General features: G+C 36.2%; 1 long non-coding RNA gene across 1 annotated transcript; it reads left to right on the plus strand.

Moving 5' to 3' along the window:
- The first annotated feature begins 313 nt into the window (after window positions 1–313).
- Window positions 314–18,589, plus strand: LOC121082497. The gene is made up of 3 exons (XR_005826043.1): window positions 314–358; window positions 535–658; window positions 17,043–18,589. It is a non-coding gene; the product is annotated as an uncharacterized LOC121082497 (long non-coding RNA).
- The last annotated feature ends 2,613 nt before the right edge of the window (window positions 18,590–21,202 follow it).

Here is a 21,202-nt window from a genome sequence, read left to right on the forward strand (position 1 = left end):
AACCAGACGAGGTTTACATGTCTGTCCACATCACCACCATGTACTCAAGATGGATTTCAGCTGCCAAAAAGGTCAATCCAAACTGCTTGCACAAACCTGTCTTTATGCTCCTGTTTATTATGCTCCCATGTAGTAGATGTCTCGTGCACTAAAACAGTGCAACCATATGTCAACATCTCTCTGGTGGTTCCGAATGTTCTAAACAAGAGCGAGGGTGCACTGAACCTCCCATGTAAACTTTATACAACAGATTCAGCAGAACTGTAATTATTTACAAAATGATGGCATGAGAAATCTCTGGATTTATATCTCACTTTAAAGTAACAGGGATTGTGTCCACATAATTCTTGAGTTCATGGTAGGTTTTTAATTTACTTATTTTTGGTATGATAAGATACAACTCGGCACTCTAAAAAATTAATGTAATTACTTTTTAAGTTATTAATGTCTTTCTAAAAATCACTTCTCTCTCTCTCTCACTGTTTTTTTTCTTTTTTTTTTTTCTTTTAATAAAGGCACTGTATTCAATTACAGATGAACCTGTATGTTGATTTATTGGTACTGCATGACACTTGTGTCTTGGATTCCAGTTATTCCCTGGACAGAAAGGTGTAGGTAGAACAGGAGAACACAGAATTCACTCACTCATCTGCAGAAGGTAAGTACAAAGCATGATCGGTAGGTAAGTTCCACTGAACTCAATTTTCAAGCTTCTCTCAAAGCCTGACATATTTGTCATTACATCAGGTGCTCAACTGAAAAACTAATGATTATGTCTTTTCCGTTGTTCTTTATAGACAGATTGAAAAGAACAGTGTATATAGTCAGGCCTACCTGAAACAAACTGCACTCAGGGATTCTGACCCCAACCAATACCAGTTTTACAGGATTATACCTTGCCAGTCCTCCCATGCTCTGAACTTAAAATCTGTCCCTCTCTAAGTCTTCTTCCTTCTTACTTTTGCATCTTCTTTTAAATACTTTTTTTCCTCTCCTCCCAAACAGTACATGTACAATGAAACAAGATCAGAGTAAGTAAATACAACACCTTGGTTTTTAACTTAATTATACCTCTTCTACAGACAGCCACAATGTTTATGAACGTTTGCATCAACTGCTTTTCAATTGACAGTTAACATTTTCATATGTAATTAATACATTTTAAGTCAATCCTACACAATATATATTGAATTACTGTCACTCCATGTACCAAAGTCTTCAGTTGTTTTTGTTGCAAAGCTAATACATAATGAAATAATAATGATTATTTGTAATAAAGTGCTTCTCATCTTAGAATCTCCAATAATTGAGTATAATGAAGTATTTATTATTTCTAGTTCAGGACAAGCAAACAATGGTAAATGGCTTCTCCAGAATCCAGGGCTTATGGTCCTCAGCTCCAGCCACTCTCCTACTACAGTTTGTTTTCTCTATGCTGGTGGGCCTCTTGCCTGAGTTTAAGACAGTTAAATAATGCAATTAAATAATTAAGATGATTGTCCTTAAATGATCAATTAAGACAGAATTCTAAACATGCTTCCTCATTTGGAATTTAGCCTACTTTCTATCTCCTTCTGTGTATCAAAGACAAGGCAGCTAGGCTAAATCCTGGAATCACTGCACTTCTTTCATTATATGGTTTATCTTAAACTTATGTGAGTGCTATGTGGTGAGTGCTATTTTCTTAGGGCTTGGGAAAACTTATACCTACACAGCCAATCAATGCAGCCCACAGATGTATTGTTTTAACAAGAAAAAAAGGTAATTTTTACTTCTTGCTGTATTCTCCCCACCCCCCACCCCCCCCCCAATACCTGGCAAATCCAACAAGTTCGTTCCAGATTTGCAATGATTGTCCATGTTAAACATCTGAAGTCTTCTGAAAAAGCTTCACAGGCTTACTTAGAACACTCTTTGTTAATTAAATTTGGACTAGGGCAATAAAAACCAAAGCCAGAGACAGCACAGTTACCATACCTGTATTTAATTAATTAAATTAATTACCAGGCAGAACTGAGCTGATAGAAATAGAGAGACTACAGGGAGTTTGTGATATGTAAATCAAACTGGCATGCTTAAGGCAGGTTTCATCTCTAATTGCAGATATTGCAATTTAATTTAAAAGGAATAATATTTCAATAAAAGATAACCCACTTAAAAGTTTTCTCTCCAAGCCTCCCTCTCACAGCTTTAAGTCACTCTGTTTAGATCCTTTGCAGAAATGGTGTCTTTACTACTTTCATTCTGTATCATAAACATTCAGTGTTATTACAGACATGATGGTATCAAAGTCCAGATAGTCTGATGTTTTAGGGGGAAAAATTAGACTATTTAAAGTGATTATAACTTTCCACTTGATAGTTTAACATTCTACAATCATTACTGAGTCTGCAGGCACTGTTAACCTGTTCTGGTGAGACAAACATGTCTTTTCTAATGTTTACTAAGATATTGTAAATTACTTAACGTACAGCAGAGTACGTTTTTCTCAGTTAATCTAGATCTGATCCCTGAGGGGCTATTTATTACATATGTATACAACCTGTCTGTGGAAGTGAAGTTAATGTAATATGACACAAGTAGCACACATTGTTTAAATGTGTTCCAGAAAGTTAGCAAATTTAGTTAAAAGAATACTTACATGCTCTTCTGCCTGGAAAACAATAAGGAAAAGGGTTCTAAATATTAAACACTGCTGTTCGCTGTAGGTGGCCAATTAATACACTGTATCCAAGCTGGAACAAATCCTTCAAATATATACATAAAGCATATAATCTCTTATCTGCTTAGGCATTATCAAATTTTTAACAAATCCTAGTAACTTCAAACACAGCTTTAATGGGATGTAGTACTAAAACATGCAAAGTAAAGAACAGAGTTTTTAAGAACATAATCTGTTTTAGAATGTTTCAAGAGAACTGCTTTGAAATGCAATTATAATCTTAACCCATGAGTAAATGTGTGCCATCTTGCAGAATTATGTTACATGAATTAATATATATAGAAAGAGAGAGCCTCGTGTTCCTAACACCTATCACAATTTGAAAATGGGGGTTTAGGCAGAACTACCTCGAGACGGTTCTAAAGGGTAGCTATGTTTGAACACAGGAGCACATTTATGGCTACAAGTTTGGTCCCTGTAAATGTTCTATTTGATGATGAGAGAGAGTTGACTTGAGAGAAAATTCTAGGGATTTTATAACTATTCTAGCCCTGATAAATAGTTGGAACATATTTTAATGGAATCTATCTGTACTTTAACCTAAAATTACCACAATGCATCTTTTTCTCAGGGTGCAAAAAGGACATTGTGTGAGTTGCTGCTTCCTCAGACTGTCTCAGCTTTCCCTTACACATACAGTGAAATATCTTATTCCAAAGGCTACACTTCTAGTTTCCTTTGTGCATGCAGAACACAAGTTTTCCAAGCTGGTTTGGTTTCTTTTTGTTCTGGTTTACAGCTCCCTTGTCTGCACGACTGACATAAATGAGACCTATTTTGAAAACAGCGATATGGGTTTAAAATATCTTCTATTATTTTGAGGACAAAGTGACAAAATGTTTCAGGTCATAGAATCATAGAATCATTTAGGTTGGAAAAGATGTTTAAGAAGGTCAGTATGTTCTGTACTGATAGGCACAGTTCAGACTCACTGCTTTTTGTTCTGAGACAAAAAGTATTACTTTATAAATTAAATTTCCCTTCTTTTCCCCGAATATGTTGCAATTATCAGTAAAGAAACAGACTGTATGCATGTGATGAAAGCCTTGTATTTTAATACAGTAAGCAAACTTTTAGACTATTTACAGACCACCCTGTTAAAGAATGTCAGCGTACTCAGTAAAGATGCTCTTTCTAGTACTTTGATTTTAAAAGAAAACTCAAAAGCAGTGGGTTTTGGCCATATATGGTAACTGAGCAAGGTATGATTTTGATCTTTATTCAGTGAACAGCCATGGTCAGATGCAAAAAAAGATGCAGAAATATAACTGAAATTTAGGTAGAATTTAGACATTTATGAAAAGGCTGTTCAGCTACCACCAAATATAATCAAACTCTAAAAGTACCTCAGTTTTCGTTTTTAAGAGGCCTGAGTGCCTTCATTGCTGCTTTCAAGCCTGCCTTTAAACACACCAGTTACCACAGAGCAGAGCAGTTCCTGCCTAACCACTAGCATCCTAAGGATCTCTGTCTGACAGTGCAGTTTGCAGACATTCTAGATGAGGTTCCAAAAATAATGCAGTAGTAACTACAGCCTCTTTTTTTTTTGGTTTTTTTTTTTTTTGTTTTGTTTTGTTTTGTTTTTTGTTTTGTTTTGGTTTTTTTTATTAACAGTTCAATGCTTGCAGAATCCTCCACATAGGAAGGTTTTAGAATCCTCTGCCTAAAAGGATTCAAATCCTGATCGCTTACTTGCAAGTGAGGTTAACATTGTGGGGCGGAAAAGGCAGGCATGTGTATGTGTATGTGTAGAGAGCAAGAAGAATCACTGTGCTGAAGCTGTTCTTGAAAACTCAAGGTTTCAAGGTTTTTGTTCGATGACTGGAACGCAAGAGGAAAAGATGAGGAACTAGTTGTGATTCATGCTTCAAGAACAGTGTATATAATTTACATGGAAGAAAAATTTGTAAGACCATAAACAGATGATTCTAGCCCTTGTAAGGTGCTAGGTCTCCTGCTGCTTAACTGAAGGCTTCACCACTATGTCTGACAACTGTGTTCATACTTGCTTCAAGAAGGTCATTTGTAGTAGCTAAGATTCAAAAGTGTCCCTTTATCCCTCTGAGCCAGGTATGGACTACACTAATTCATAGCAGAGGATAGGTTTGAGTCCTTGAAAGTGGAAGAAGGACTCTACTTCCCATGCATGGTGTGTGAGCACTAATAACGGATACTTTATTGTTTTGGAGGTTGTCATGGCCAGTGGAAGATTTAAAAAGAAACACAAAAACAAAAACCAAAAAACCTACTGAACTTCATTCTGTGAAGACGTAGGAAGTTTTATTGGGAGAGGGACCTCTGCTGCAAAGTTCTAGCAGAAGAAAGTGGTTACCTTTCAAACATCTTAAGGCAGGATTCAACATTCACCTCTGCCTTCACCACTCCCAACTGAATAACTAGATGCTCAGTGGCTCTGGTGCCTTCCAAGGCCCTTCTCTCTGTATACATAATATTACTGTTTTAAGTCTACTGTGCTGGCCACGTATATAAAATGACACATAGCAGAACATCAGAACGGCAGTATGGAGTAGTGAGCTCTGGCCCCTTTTTAGATCTGGCCTTTACTGTGGAATGACATTGCTTGTACCTTGGTATCTGTGTGTTTTTTGAAACATAGCATATCCTGTTTAGATTTGCAAGTGCCAAGCCGTCATTCACTATATATATCCTGGTTTTAGCATTACTTGAAGGTCTTTTTTTTCCTAATGAATAGCAGTATCCTGAATAGGAGAGGAAAAAAGCGCAAAAAGTGAAGGTAGTTTTTTCCTCTTCAAATTGATAAGTAAACTGTTTTCTTTTTTATTATTATTATTTTGCTACAAATTATAATACAAAGACTATACTATTTGTCCCATGTTGATAACACAACATGCTGACTTAAAGTGTATTTATTACAAACCTGATTTATGTAGCTTTCCACATCTGCAATAGCTCTTGTTCTAAAGGGAGTAATGGGGATGTCAAGTATCCAAATAAGTAATTCCTTTTGTAGTCAGTATAAAGCAGAAAAAAAGAAGAATTCTGCAGTAATCTGTTGTTTGGGAGTGCCTCTGAAATGCATACAAGACTACAGATTCCAAAATAGGATCTTGATCCAAATCCCAGTGAGTTTAAATGAAAGACCCCCCACCAAAGAGGGCTAATTCGGTAGGTTTTGAATGAGGTCCTAATACCTTTACATCACAAAAAGTGATTTGAATGTTCTTTTCCTTGTTAATGGAAGATGACAAGTATATTCTGACACAAAACTGTAAACACTTATTCCTGGTCTCAGGAAAGTCACAGCAAGTTCTACTAATGTGAAAAATAAATCTGTGTGAAAATATTTTTCCATAATTTCAGCAGTATAATCAATGAAATTTATGAGTCAACATTTTCTTAGCACTGTTTGACTAATGGCTAAATGCTTGTATCAAGGACATACACAACAAAGATTATTTTATCAAAATATTCCTAGATTATATGGCTGGTTTCCTCTGAGGAATTCCAAATAAAATATAAGCATTTATAAGATCTTTTCTTAGGAATGGAGACACTAAAGAATAGGGAGAAATAAATTTCTCAGTATCAGAGAACAAGCTAGGAGCAGGTTATTAGGCCACACCAAACCATTGCAATCATCCTTTCTGATCTCATGAATAACACCAGTCAAGGACTCTCCAGAGTTTATCTTGTTTAAAATAAAGCATGTCTTCTAGAAATAAATGGATAGAAGTCAGAAATAAAGTACAATTTTAAAATGTTCAGTGACAGATAATCTATCATTAACTGTTCTGTTCCTGCAAAATTCCAAAGGTTAATTACCTTCTCTCCTCACAGTAACACCTTAGTTGAAGTAAAAATTTTTCTAGCCAAACTATCAGTTGCACTGACTTCTAACTTTGCCTGCTAGAATGAAGAGCTCTTTATTAGAAGATTTCTGTTCCATATATACATACTTATATGGATGAAAATGCAAAAATAGAATTTCAGTTTTCCATCTGATTGGCAGTAAGCCACTGTCACTATAGTCCCCCAGGACATCTTCCCACAACTATAGCTAAGTATAGTTTTACATTCACTTTTGAAAATAATGCATCATACATATAACTTCGGTGTAAAATGAATGACATAGGGAAAGGACAAAATATCTTTACACCAAATTAATTTGGATTGTATCGAAGTTAAAAGGGAATAAAAATAAAGGCATCTTATTCTCTGGAGACCTTTATCTTCATCAATTTGTTTTCCTTAAATTGTTGCCAAGCTCTTAACATTCACCTGTATGGAGATTTTTGTGTGTAAATTAACCTAGTTGTTATTAACTATATGGACTACATAAATCTGCCTTTTAACAAAACAAGAAAAAAATCTTCCTGTATTCAGTTGTGCTATAGCATATCTCCACAAAAACCTGAAAATTGTATAGCAAATCTCTCGCCTGTATAGGTTGGTATGTGCCATGAAACTAAGCTGCCTCATTGCAGCTTCTGTCCCAGCCTCTGTCCCTTTAGAGGTGGCTACAGGTAGACCACGAATTCTGATCAGCCCCAACCGATATAAGTTCCCCATATCCACCAGTGCTAGAAGCATGAAGAATAAACTGAACAATCTAATCTGAATGACAGCGTAGTCTAGAAAGCAAAATTTCTGTCTGTAAATGAATAAGGTTCATGTTTTATGTTAACAGTGGATCAATTTACTTCTTGGGTACATACCACTACAGAATGCCTATCAACAGGTTGTATGTTTTCTGAAAAAAAGTTTTACGGATTTCCTAATGGCTGTAGAGCAGAGGCTATCCTGCTTCACTGTAGAAAAGAGAGTAAATTTATATCTGAAGAACAGCCATCTTTTAAATTTTGTTTTCTGAAAAGCTCTTCAGCTCATGAGAATACAGAGGAAACAACAAACATCCGAGAACTTGGTCTACCTCAAGAAATCTAATACTTATACTTCTAAATTATAATTTATTGTGCACATTTCAAATTTACAACTATAGATGGTCCATTGCTTCCAAAATTAGGAAAACAAGAGTTTAAACGCAACAAGAACAGCATCTAGGTCTGTTTGGTGTTCTGCCAGCACTTATTATAAATACTTAACACGATACAGACTTCTTAAAGATACTTATTTAAAGTATACAGTCACCTTACTTAAATCACATTAGAATTAAACATAGGTTGCATTCCACACTGAGAAAAGATTAATAAAGTTGAAACCAAGATCATGTTTCTCCAGTTAGCCTCTTGTCAGCTCTGTAGATCTAGATGATATCAAGATGCTTTAGAGAGAACCAAGCACTCCAGCTAAATAACTAGTAAGGTATTTGTTTTATCAGAATCTACACACACAAAATGATTTGAAACTTCACCACCCAGAACAAATATCTAGGTCCTTACGGGTTTGTTTTTCTTCGTTTTCATTTTCTAAGAGTAATAAAGATCTTGGGGCAGGGCATTTCCTTTGGATTAATGACTGGCTGGGGTTAATGGCCAGGAGCTGTTCTTTGGGCCATCAACTCCCCTCAGCCGGTCATTAATCCCCAGGAAATGCTCTGTGCCTCAATCATTATTGCTTAATTTCAGTGCAAACAAACTACTGTGGCAGACAGTGTGCTGTATGCTATCCCTTAAACACAAGAAACAGATTCAGTTAATTTAATCAATTGTTTACGCTATGGTCTATTTTCTGTAGCAAGAGGAAATCCCAGATCTTTTGACTGTTCTATGAAATCTGTCGGTTGGTCTCATGATCATTTGATGGACTGGACTATTTCTGCATGAGTTATTCTGTCACTTACATTTTCACTGTTATTAACTATAAGCTGGATGTCCAGCACACACTTTATTTCCTAGCAAAATTCATACAAATGCCCTAAACAGTATTTCTAAAACACATTTTCCAATGACAGTGTTACCTATCCATGCATGCACCTCATCTTAAGTATGAGGTTTTTAAATTTTACAGGATATTTCATTTGACACATGCTGACATTTACTGTACAATTTCAAGCATGCCATAGAGTTATTAAATTATCAACAGTAAAATATAACATGGACTTTGTCCAGGCTTGTGCTATACAAATATTTACTAGAGCACAGAACTTTGTTATATTTCTCTAGTCTACTTGATAATCCCCTGATTAGCCATCCACATGCTTGGTGGAGCCAAAGAAAAACTGTAAATGGTCAAAGGCAATGCAGCATATTTGTTTTTAAAGGCTAACTTTAAAATAGTTTGACTTAAGAAAACTATTTAATCAAACTGGCCAACCTCATTGATTTCTCAGCTTTGGGATTATAACAAAAGGATTCAAAGAAGCTATTAGTGGTAAAGAAAGCCACTTTTACTACAGCTTTAAAAGCTGAAAACTTCAGGAATGTAGATACTGCTAACTAACTGGGGCACTTAGCCTGTGCCTCTCCTGTGCAAAATTGAATTAAAAATTCAAAATATGGACAATAGGTAGGTGCTTATGGTTAAAAGCATTTATTCTTTTCCAAACCTTTATTTTTAATGCAAATACTAGTACAAGGACGATACTATGCTAAAGTAAGTGGAACAGAATAAGTGGAATAAATGGAATTTAGATTACCATTTTCAAATACCTGGTGTATTCTTCAGTTAGATGCATTTACATTTACCATGCATGAAACTTCTCTGTGGTATGAAAACTGTCCACTATATCCTTCCTGTGACTATTCACAGCCTTACATTGTTGTGGTAGGCATCTCAGTGACTGTTTCTCTGAATCCAAGAGAGAGAGTACTAGGCTGTGAAGACAGTGACAGGGAAAACAGTTGGGTAATAAAAATTCTTCATCATCATCATCAACTTGACTAGGCAGAACCCAAAGTACAAAACCTAAACAGATATCTAGGCTGCATTTCCAAACAAGTTTACCCACCTCACATAAGCAGTATGAGTTCCTAGAAAAGATGTGGGAAGCTGTATTAGTATATCCTATTACTAGTACTCTGCCAGAAGACATTCAAACTTTAACGGTGTGCAGCATGTCCATTAAGAGCCTGGGCTGAACTTCTGCTAACAAATTTGAGTTGAAGGTAAGGGGCAGGGGGGGTCTCTTGCAGAATCTGTTTTGACAATTCCCTCTTTTTGTCTCCTGAAAGACAGGGTATGTCTTAGGTTGGCTTTTACACGGGTCTGCAGTTAGGATGTAGTTTCAGGTAATTCTGTTCTTTCAGATGTTAATACATATAGGAGAAATATACCTCTGCAAAGGGTTGCCCTGTTTGTCTAGACTGCAATATAGTAATGGGAACACACTTCTGCATAAAAATAGGTTGATATATAAAATATTAAAGAAGGTTGCCAATTTGAAAATCTATGATAGATCTCAAAGCAAAGAGCTTTGTCAAGATTGGAGGAGTGGAACGAAGTACAAACAGGCTAAAAAAAAAACCCAAAAAAAGCAAACCCCAAAAAACCCAGAAAAAGAAAAAGCACCAAATATATTTCAGATCCAAATATGGCATTTTAATCTAAAAACTATGAACAATTGATTGAGTGAAGTCACCCAGGTCATTCTAAGAATACAGATGTCAGGTATTGAAAAACACTATGGCACTTTGATTCTCTGAAAAAGAATTTCCAGTCTTTTCCTGCATGGTTTTGCTTTCAAGTATAAGCAGACCACATTCATTAAAACCAGATGCTACTGTCTCTTTGCTCCATTTCAGTTATCAATATCATGGTTGAATGATTCAAAACATTTTAATAAAAATTTGACTGTGTTTGTGATCACATCAGGCGAGGCTGGGTTAAGATGCCAAATTCCATAGGCTTTCTTGCAAAGAGAAAAGAAAAATCCAGATAATTCAAACTGTACTCCCCCCTCCTCTTTAAAACAGTTATAAAATTACTTGTGCATTCCACAGCAAAAAGCAAACAAATAAAAAAATCTTCAAACCCAAACAAAAGCTAAAACACTAGGTAATAAGAAAACATATGTCATCTGATGACACACCCTGGGGACTTTCTGTCAGCTGGATGGCGTACCAGCCATGCTTTTTCCCTGTTTTCCTCTACTGTGGGAGGCCTCAGAGGAGGAAAATACAGAATACATCTACTTTGACTTTGCTTTTGCTTCACTAGTGAGTGTTATTCTAAGGGGATCTATTCTCTGCTTCCGGCATGTTACTCCAATAGCTGAAATGGAGGTGGTCCAGAAAAATCACATTCAAAGCCTGGATGCTCAGTTTGCAGCTCAAGCCCATTCCCATATTCTGAGACCTACTAGGCTCCAGGGTTTATGCCGAAGTTCAGAAATCATTTCTGTAATTATGATTATCATTATAGGAGCTTTTAATGGATCAGTGTCCTACATTTTCCTTGTTTAGGCAGATATGACACAGTATGATGCTTGACATTGCTCTGAGCTGCTACATTTTGAACTTTTAATTTCTCAGATTTCTTACAGTTGACCAGCCACAATATTATTCTCAAACATTCCATTGCTGGCAGTTGTTAGATATGACTCCGTAGCGTGTTCAGATCCCATTACCTTTTGATTTATTGATTTTTCCTCTTTATTGCTACTTCTCTACAGAGCAGATTTTCTTCCTTCTAATTATGCTGCAGATTTCTATAATGAGAACGGCTCCTTCATTTCTGTCACATATAGTGTTTCTTTATATTATCAAGTATCTGTATTTGCAAGAAGCTAACATGTCCTCCATCAGAACCTTGTAATAAATCACTGGATCTGCCCTACTTAATTGTGAACACTTGCTTCCATCACAGAACAGCTCTAGAGAAAGACAGTCTTGGTTCAAGTGGTAACAGCTGAGCCTTGACACCAGCAAATTAAACAGCAAAAATACTTGGTTTACCCAGGCCAGAATTTCACTCCAGAACTGGAATAAAAAAAGAGCAAGGATGGGACTGAGGCATATTTAGATGAGGAAATACTGCAAATATGTCCTAAAAGTTCTAATTCTTCAAATGGTATGTCTGTTTCACTTCCCACTCCTAAGATAACACCTAATGGGTCTTTCAGTGAGATTGTGAGTAGCTGGCTATTTCAGTCACAGGTAATGATCTGTTCTTTTTTTTTTATTTATTTTTGCCTGTTTTAAAAACAAAGCCATTTGATTGAAACAAGAATAAACAGGCAGTGATATAAGTAACTTTAGTGATCCTTTCTATGAGAAAGATATAATTGCCTTAAAATTACTCCACAAAGGTACATTACTTTGAAAGCGTATGTTATGAAACTTCCCTTTGATACATGCAAAATACTTTATGTATTTTGTATATTATATATATCATATAATATTTATGTATACACTTCACTTTTCAAGATACTTAAATGTACATATGTCGAAATTAACGGAAATACAATGCAGCTTTTAAATAGAGTAGCATTCTGTTTCAGTCTTCTATAAGCCACACTTTACACAACTCATTTTGAAATTCTCATGTCCCCACATCCTCAAAAAAAGGCCATGAAAAATATATCCCTGATAGAACTATCCTGACAGATTCCAAAATTTGGCTCATGAGCACTATTAATTCACAGATCTTTATTTCACAGGTCACAAAAATTCTGCTCAATAATAGTTCTACCCCCTCATCATTCCCATCTACCAAACCACAGTTAAATGCTGTTAAAACAGAAGATCTGGTCTGCACTGCTGTAAGTTGCAGGGTCCCACTGTGATCATGAATCAGATGAAACATACCTGGTGTGAATGCAAACATGTAAAGAAGTACTGTGTAGGACCACCCCTATATTTTGATGTCATCCACACTAAAAATGATTGGGAACCTTGAGGTAGGTGAATGTACCATGAATTGTAAGCACTTTCACGCAGGCTGAATTAGATTTGGTAAAGAAAGACAGTTTGAAAGAAACAGATCTTTTCAAAGAAGAACTGAGTGACTTTCCATTGGTTCACTGTTTTGTGGTACAATGGCCACTGCAGTATCTACAAAAAATTGGTGCTGATTTCTGTTTTATTTTCCTATGTTGAAACTAAAGTTGAGATACCGTACATTTTAGCTCTCCCAGCCATTACATCCTTTTTCCAGCTGTAAGTTTTGCCTGGGCAGACAAAGTGGACTCTGATGATTCATCAGAGATTTACAGACAGCCAGAAGAGAAAGGAAGCCTTAGCTGTAAACCTGCACAGCTAAGGCAGTACGCATGCAGCTGATCCAATACAAATTGGCCATATTGGGCTATCCGCACACTACCTGACACCTGTGCAAACCTATCTTCAGAACGAGTCAGGCAGAGTTGTCAGTAACCTTGAAAATCATGTTTAGTAAAATCTCTAAGGAAAATCACTAAAGAAAGTGTTCCCTGAGTAGGAATTTTAACCTTAGTTTATTTATTGCTCCTTTTTTTCTCCGAGAGGCTTCCATTCTCTCACAGTGTAAATACTATTAAACATATCTCATGCAAAGGGAGCAAATAAGAAATAGGCATAGACGTTCTCCTTAGAATAAAGGATTTCCTCAGCTATTGGGTGGTACTGAAATCCATTTGTCCACTCTGAATATAACCACAGTTAGAATGGAGATCAGTTTTTTTTAGTGTCAAGATGATATAATAAATTCCCATTTATCCAGGGGGTCCTGATGGCTAGGCATGACTTTTTGAGGGATTTTCTTTGGATGAAAGAAGAATTCCTAAAATAGAAGGCATTCTGCCTCACATGCCATGCTTTCAGGGTGTGGCCGCTCTTACTTGGAAACCTTCACTTCTCAGATTAACTCAGATGATTTATATAGCACTGAAGACACAGTTGTCTAAATAAGAGAAAGGAAGGAAAATCACTTTGTAGGGCCACCGTGATGGTTAAAAGAGTGGCTAAATTCAAACAAACTCTCTTACAAAATTGTCTTGTTTACCAAGTAAAACCTGAGGTAGTCACATACTGTCTACCCAGTGAATCTTGTTATATGGGCTTTCTTTCTGTTGGGGTTTTTGGTGGTTTTAAAGCTACAATCTCTTCAGGCAATCTGTGGTGTAGTTTTTATTTCCTCAGATCATATGCTACGTGTATTTGAAACATAAAGGATCACAACAGCCTACAGCTGCAAAGGAACATTCTCTGTAACAAGTACTCCAGGTACTACTCTCTCTACCCTATTTCAAAGACAACAAAAATGTTGTCTTTGAGGAAGGGTCCTAAAACTACATGTAGGTCACATCTGATACTTGTGGATCATAACACTTCAGTAACTGTAGTGCACTAAGGAAGCTCACAAATATGTTGCTCCTTGAAATTTCGGGGTATTTTCTAAAATACATGGCTGACTTGCCTGCCCTCACAATTATCAAGCCAAACAGAATTTTAGAAGCTCAAGGAATTTATATTTTTGGGTTTAATTCTTGCTTAAGGACGAATCCACTCTTCCTAGAAGGATGAGTACTAAAAGCAGGAGTAAAATATGCATTGTCACCAACAATGTTTCTTTAATTTCCTCTTACTGTCTTTACTGGCACATATAAGTAAAAGCCCACCTATCAATAAAATGGCAACTCATTGCTAGACAGCAACACATTAGTGAAAAATAAAGTGATGAGGCTGGGATTTCTTGACACACCATTAAAGCCTTTCCTTGTCACATGTCATGAAGCATCTGCTACACTGTATGGTGTTAAGTGGAGGCTAATGACCCTTTAGGTCCCCTGGCAAATTCTCCTTGACAACAAAGCTAAATGGCTCTTTAATACAGCCAACCCTATTGAAATGAACCTTCTAAAGCCAACAAGTAATACCCGGGTCTTCTTTAGCATGACATCTCTTTGGGATTACACTGAAGGAGAGGACCTCAATTAGCTGAAAAGCGATTTATGTAGGCTTTACATGTGAACAGTAACTTACAATTCTGTAAGTTCTGTGGTTCACTGTAAGACTGCTTGTGGGTGTAGCTCATCTTGAATGCTGTACACAGGAAACTGAATCAGGAGAAAAGTTTTCCAAATTAAGAAGCAGAGAAGGTATACCTAAGGGAAAATAAATTGAATGCTATGGAAGAAGTGAAAGTTAGCCTTTTTTTAACTGTACTAATAAAAAAGAAGTCAAATGCCAAAAGAAACCTAGAAAATAACAGAGATACAAAAACCTGGAATTTATATAGATGCCTTTGAATTTCCTTAAATATAAACACAAGGGCACTGAGAAAGTTTTTCAGGGACCAAAAAAAAAATAATTTGCTCAACTGTTGGACAGGAAAATAAGCAGCAAGACTTCTGAATTAATTTCAGATCTGCCATTATCCTGATTAGCAACCTTTACATAGTTATTTACTTCAGTTTAGTTATTACTTAAATGGGAATAAAAAATAATCTCATAGAGGAAACTTTTCAACTTCTTTTTTGTATAATGATATAAAGACTAAAAGTCCTATTTTAAAGGCTATTAATGCAGAAAGTATATTACTTTATTGAACAGTTTACAGAGGCTCAGTAAAAGAGAGACTGACAAACTGAAGTGATTCCAGAGGAGACTAAACTGCTCTGGAGCACAAGACGTAAGAGAAGAGGCTGAGAGCTGAGTCTGTGAAAACAAGTCTTAGGGCTTCTATTGCTCATGTACCTGGTGGGCAGCTAACGAGAAGACAGTCAGGCTCTTTGCAGAAATGTAGAGTACAAGCAAGGAACATGAAATTTTGATTGCGTAGAAGTCAAAAAACAGTGCAAAGAAGGTGGCTATCAGGGAACAAGCTTATTAGGCTGTGAAATGTCTGTTCTTGGATGTATTCAAAGCTTTACTAGGCAAGACACGGAGCAACCTGATGCAACTTAGCAGTTGGCCCTGCTTAGAGCAAAGGACTGCACCAGAAAACATTCAGACCTAAAATATTCTACAATTCTATATAAATGGACATTGATACTAAATTTGATGCATCTCTCAAGAAAATTTTATTGGCCAAAACCACCCTACAACCCACCAAACAAACCCCATTTATTTGATCTGGCATAATTTTCTTCACTATTATCAATCAGTGATGAAACTGTTTCATTGTTGTTAACTACCATGAAATACAAACTAGTGATGATTACTCTGTCCTCTTTCCTAAGCCCCTTTTACATCATTACTATACAGTTAAATTATAAGCAGACATGACCTTAAATTAGAACTTCAGAGACACTCCTCCGAACTTGTGCAAAAGCTGGATCCACAGCCAAACTTAGAAATCCTAAGCTAAACACTCTGAATTTAAGAGGGGCTTATTCTATCAATGTCCTAAAAGCAATGGTTTGCCCAGCTCCTCTAGGAAGCATAAGAGGATGAAATCTTGGCGCCGCTAAAATTATAGGAATTTTGTCATAGACTTGGCAATGAAATTACGATTTCCTAAGTTTGTAAATTTTATAGCCTCAAAATTTTCTCACTTCCTTCAGTCATATTTTGATGCAAATGTCATTTGTATAAGGAAGGCACATGGAAGTTGGAGCTATCTTTGGAAAATGTCCCATGGGCTCTTTAAAAACTTTCAGAAAGACTCTGCTTTAAATCTCTGGTTACATTTATAAAATAGGTTTATAAAAATATGCACAGAATCAAAAATTTTGATCTTGAAAAGAGCATATGAATTTAAAGAACATGAGTCATAAAGACAAAACTTCATTTAGATCGAAGAATCCAATTCAGGGATTCCATTAGCTTGCATGTTACAATGAAGTGAAGTTACTTAGTGAACTCTGCTTCATTTTCTTGAGCAGTGCATTCCAAAGCAGTATTTCAGTCAGAACAATAGTAAACATTAATAGAAAAGTGTCCTTTTCCCTATGTTAAAGTAACATAATCTTCAGTAGCATGCTGGAAACTGTGTGAGGATTCCTTGAAGTTAAAAGGATTGCTGCTTACTGTTCAACCAAACTGCAATGTGTAGGAAATGCCTCTGGAAAGTGTTTGTATTAAGTAGACATAGGAGAATAAGTACAAAGAATAAGATGGGTCATCTGTTAACAAATTTCTACTTAAACAATTGATGCTAAGCCGGACATTGCACAGAACTACTCAACTTCAGATCAACAGGTCATTCCAATGGTTCAGTCTCTGAAAGGCTGTATGTAAAATGCAAATAAGATGATCTCTCTCCTGATAAAGTTTTGTATTATCTTTGTAAGACTCAAGCAACTACTGATAGGAGGCGGGGGGCAGGGGGGAAGCACATGTTTGGGTATCAGTATCATCACATACCTCTGTATTTACTGATTGGCTCAAATTTAATGTGGAGAACCTGTAGTATTCCAGAAAGTGGTGTAACTAGTACAGCAGCTTGCTATGTATTCTTGTGAAATGGGCCCTAAACAGAAGGGCATGATAGTGATACTGTACCTCTCATTACCTTCTAGAGTTACAATGGTCCTGGAAATACATGCAGCCACGCAACACCTCTTCTGAAGTAAACTTGTCTAAAGGGAGTACTTTCAAAGCTGTGAAAGTCACTCCTGCTTGTACTTATGCAAGAAGATAACGGAAGACTGCTCCATTGCTAAACATTCTCAATTAATCTAGAAAGACTAACAGCTTTGTTACATAAGGAAAGGAAGACACTTGAACATCTTAAAATTGCACACCACGACTATGCAATTTGATTCATTCAAGGAAGACCAGACTGAAGCTAAAGGCATACCTACACCCAAAGGAACACCTTTTTGCCATATAAGATGTTTGCTAAGAGTGAAAAGCAACTCATCAAGTATGAGAATCTTTAAATACCAGTGAATTACAGGAACTCATTTTGCCAAACTATACCGATCCCAAGACCCATGTAGAACTTCTTCATATGCTGTACCACATGGTTTTTTCACTATCATATTCATTGCACAGGCCAATGTCTTTTTTTCATATTTGAAAGAGAAGTCTTCACGTGTTTCAACTGATATTTGCACTACTTGTTTTTTTCTGGATAAATGGCATAATAGGTGGAACCCAATATAAAAACCACTTTTTAAAAAAATTAGATAAATATTTTGTATTTATTACCTTTATTACAGCCTGCAACATGAGTTTCTCGCTTTCTATATACCTGTTTAGAACACAATTGAAAGTGGCTTGAAATTCACAGGTTTCTACACCTGTTCCTAAAAGTGATTTCAATGACTTCACACTTTTGAAACTGCCAACAGACAAGAATGAGAAAGGTTCAGTTACGAATAGTCTATTCCTTGAAGATGACACATTGGGAGACAGCCAAAGATTTGTTACTGTATCACTATAAATGACTGTTTGTCATTATTTATATGGAAAATATTTTCTCTAAAATTAATGACCAGCAAAAATCCCAGAATAATACCCATGACAAGATCCTTAACACTCTACCAAAAAAATGAAATGCATATTGAATGTTTGTGCTCTCTCATTGGTTTGAATCAAATAATTATGTGGCAGCATTCCCCTTGGTTCACAGCTGATACAAGGAAAACAAGTACCCTCATTCAACATGGCAGAGCAGACTGGTGGATATTCAGCATAGAGGATGACAAACCCATGTTAACTAGAATCAGCAGTCAGCTTTCCGAGCTACTGCTGATGACTCTCTTGTATGATACGCTGCCTTTCCCCAGACGACAGTCAGGGGCAGTATCTTGCTAATATTCCTGAAGCTAGTATCTTATTGCTATTTCGCGCTGCAACATGAAGATGGATGCTGAAGTGAAGTCTAAAGAGATGCACTCTGTGCCACTGGTAAGTCCCACTGACTTCCAGCATTATTTGAGTTAACCAGAAAAAAAACAAAACACAAAAGCTGAGACAAATATTAACGATAGCTAATGTGATAAATGGCATGGCAGTCGTGACTCCTGTTGCTGTAAATCTTTCTGAAGTTTTTGGTTTTTTTTTTCTTTCCTGTTAAACTTGTTGAACGAATATTAGCTTGTTAATTCAAAAACACAAACCTACATTAAGGGGTGTGTGTGTGTGTACTTATTTCTTAATTCTAGGAATTATCAGTATACTCCCTTTTAACTAAACAACTCCATGCTCATACTGGAACATGCAATCTAGCATCACAGAATCTTTTAAAAACAATGACCAAAATAGAAATGGCTTATTTCTTTAAATCCACAGAATCTCTCATACCTTACCTGCAACTTCCCAAGTGTGTTTTCCATAGTTACCTTGGACTGTTCTCTGTGGAGGTGAGAGGAACTAAGGAGCTTACATCAAAAAGAATTCAGCACTACTGTGGCCTTTCCAGAGTATTTACTGTACTGTTTAATAAAAGATTAAATACCTTTTACATCTCGTTACTATGCTCAGGAAGTGGTATAAGAAGCTGGACCACACTCCTTAAGGGAAAGTACAAATATTTAGCGGTGAGATGAATGTAACAGCTATCTGTGTCATGTTTGCTAAGAAAGCAGATCTCTTTGCTTTCTAGTTTCGTTTTTTTTAACAAATATAATGCTTTTTTTTAAAAAAAAAAAAAAAAAAAAAAGCTTTCATTGCTCAACATCTTTTAATGTGGTTGCTTTCTTGAGCTCCTTGATATCTTATATTGAACCATGCCCTCCCTTAGGTGGAGAAAAACTGAGAAAGTCCACCCAATTAAGTTAAGCAATGCTAACTGACAGCAGCAGAAGGTATGTAGACCCTACTTGATCTCTGTGTTGCACAACACTAAATATGACCTGGCTTCAACATGGCAAAAGACTAAAGGCGAGCTGGCTGAGTTTTTCCCTGCAGGTTCTTTGTGGTCTTTCTTGGAATACTGGACGAAAAACACCTATAACATTTTTAACTTGTCATGGTATTAGCAATTTTCATGGTTTTTAACACTAAAGACTTAAGTGGAAACCATTATGGCGGCTTTGAAAAGTAAAAAATTCTAATGAAATATCTCCCACCCCTGCAGAATACCTTAATCTCTTTCAGGCATGTACTGGATAAGCTCCAGGAAAATCAGCACTCTGCCAGAGTGCTAGAAAAATGGAAAAAAACTGTGGATGATAGTCCAGCTGAGAGACAAAACGCACCAACATTCTTTGAAAATCATCTTAGTACACGAACCAAATCAAAATATTTTAAACACTGGCTTATCAAAGTACCATGTAAAACAAATTTCCACTTTCTGTGCCAAGGCATGAAAAAGTTGTAAACAAGAATCACCCCACATTTGAATGGCCAACTTAATGCCATGCTCCATCAGAAGTAAATCAGAATTTCTTGTAATTGGGGGAAAAAAAGAGAAACAGCTTCTTTTTGCAGGAAATAAAAGAATCATATGGCTATTCATTATTTTAATGCTACTAAAGAACTATCTTCTTTTAATGTTTTCAAATTATTTCTTCCCACAAAAGCCCCAATCTTCTTTTTTTAAAATTAGTATAGTATCAAAGCTAACTCACTTCTTGCTGGGAACTACTTCTCTAGCGGAAACCTAAAACTGAAAATTTAGATACAGAAGTGCTTTAAATTAGAAACTTATTTCCTGCATATAGGGGAGAAATCCTGTGGTAACTTTAAAAATCTGCAGAGACAGCAATTAGACTGACAGAAATGGCTCTTGCACTTCTTACTGTCCATCTTGTCCCTTTTGCTTCTCATGACTAAACACCTCGATAAATTAGAAGACGAGATGTTGAAGCTCAGTATTAAAAATATATGCATTCTGGTACTGAAGTCAAGTCAAGCTTTTCCACATCACGATCAGAGAATACCAGCAGTACTATAGGGCAAGTAACGTCATAAGGAATATGCAGTATAATCAATGGCAGTATTCAATTTCATTATTTCCACAGTTCATATATTTACACGACAGTGCATAACTTTTAGAAGGATATTCACAAGATACTGAGAAATAATGACTGGATAATATCATAATTTCCATTTCTACCACCCTCAAACTCTGTGATAGTTAGTTCATAAAAGTTCTATGGAGCACTTGCAGGTGAAGTAAGCTAGTCTGCATCAATCAAAATTTAGTTTGCTTATTTTAAGTCCAGTACAAAACCCATGAAGTCAAAGAAATTCCTTCCAACAGACAAAGATGTCATGCTGGCAATTACTGGCTGAATTGTAAAAACATCTTTCAAATTACTCTCTTACAGAAATTCCACAAACCATTTACAAATATAAAAGCCAGCAGATTTTTTCCTGCTACTTAGTACGTTATGTAAGGCTACTGTAGGTCTGCATTACTAAAGACTAACAAGTTAGTTTGGATAAAATAAAAATGCTGACACTCTAGCATTACCCGGACTCGGACTTTAAAATATGTATAATGCCAATTATTCTAATGCTGCAACACTGAGTGAAAACCAGGTTTTATTTCCAAACTTTCAACGAGTTTGGTTAGCTGAAATGTACAAGCAAAAAATCATACTTCTCCATACTTTCTGATTTCAGTTGGAAGTACAAGTATCAAATAGCTGCAAAAGAGACTTTCTCAGTGATATTTCTGACATGTCTGAAGCCAGAATACTCATGAAACACCCTGATGCAAGAATTCCAGAGCAAAAGGTTAGGAGTTCAAATAAGCAAACATTTTTTCCCCTCCAACTTCAGA

This window comes from Falco naumanni, chromosome 1 (assembly GCF_017639655.2).
Source record: "Falco naumanni isolate bFalNau1 chromosome 1, bFalNau1.pat, whole genome shotgun sequence".
Taxonomy (NCBI): domain Eukaryota; kingdom Metazoa; phylum Chordata; class Aves; order Falconiformes; family Falconidae; genus Falco; species Falco naumanni.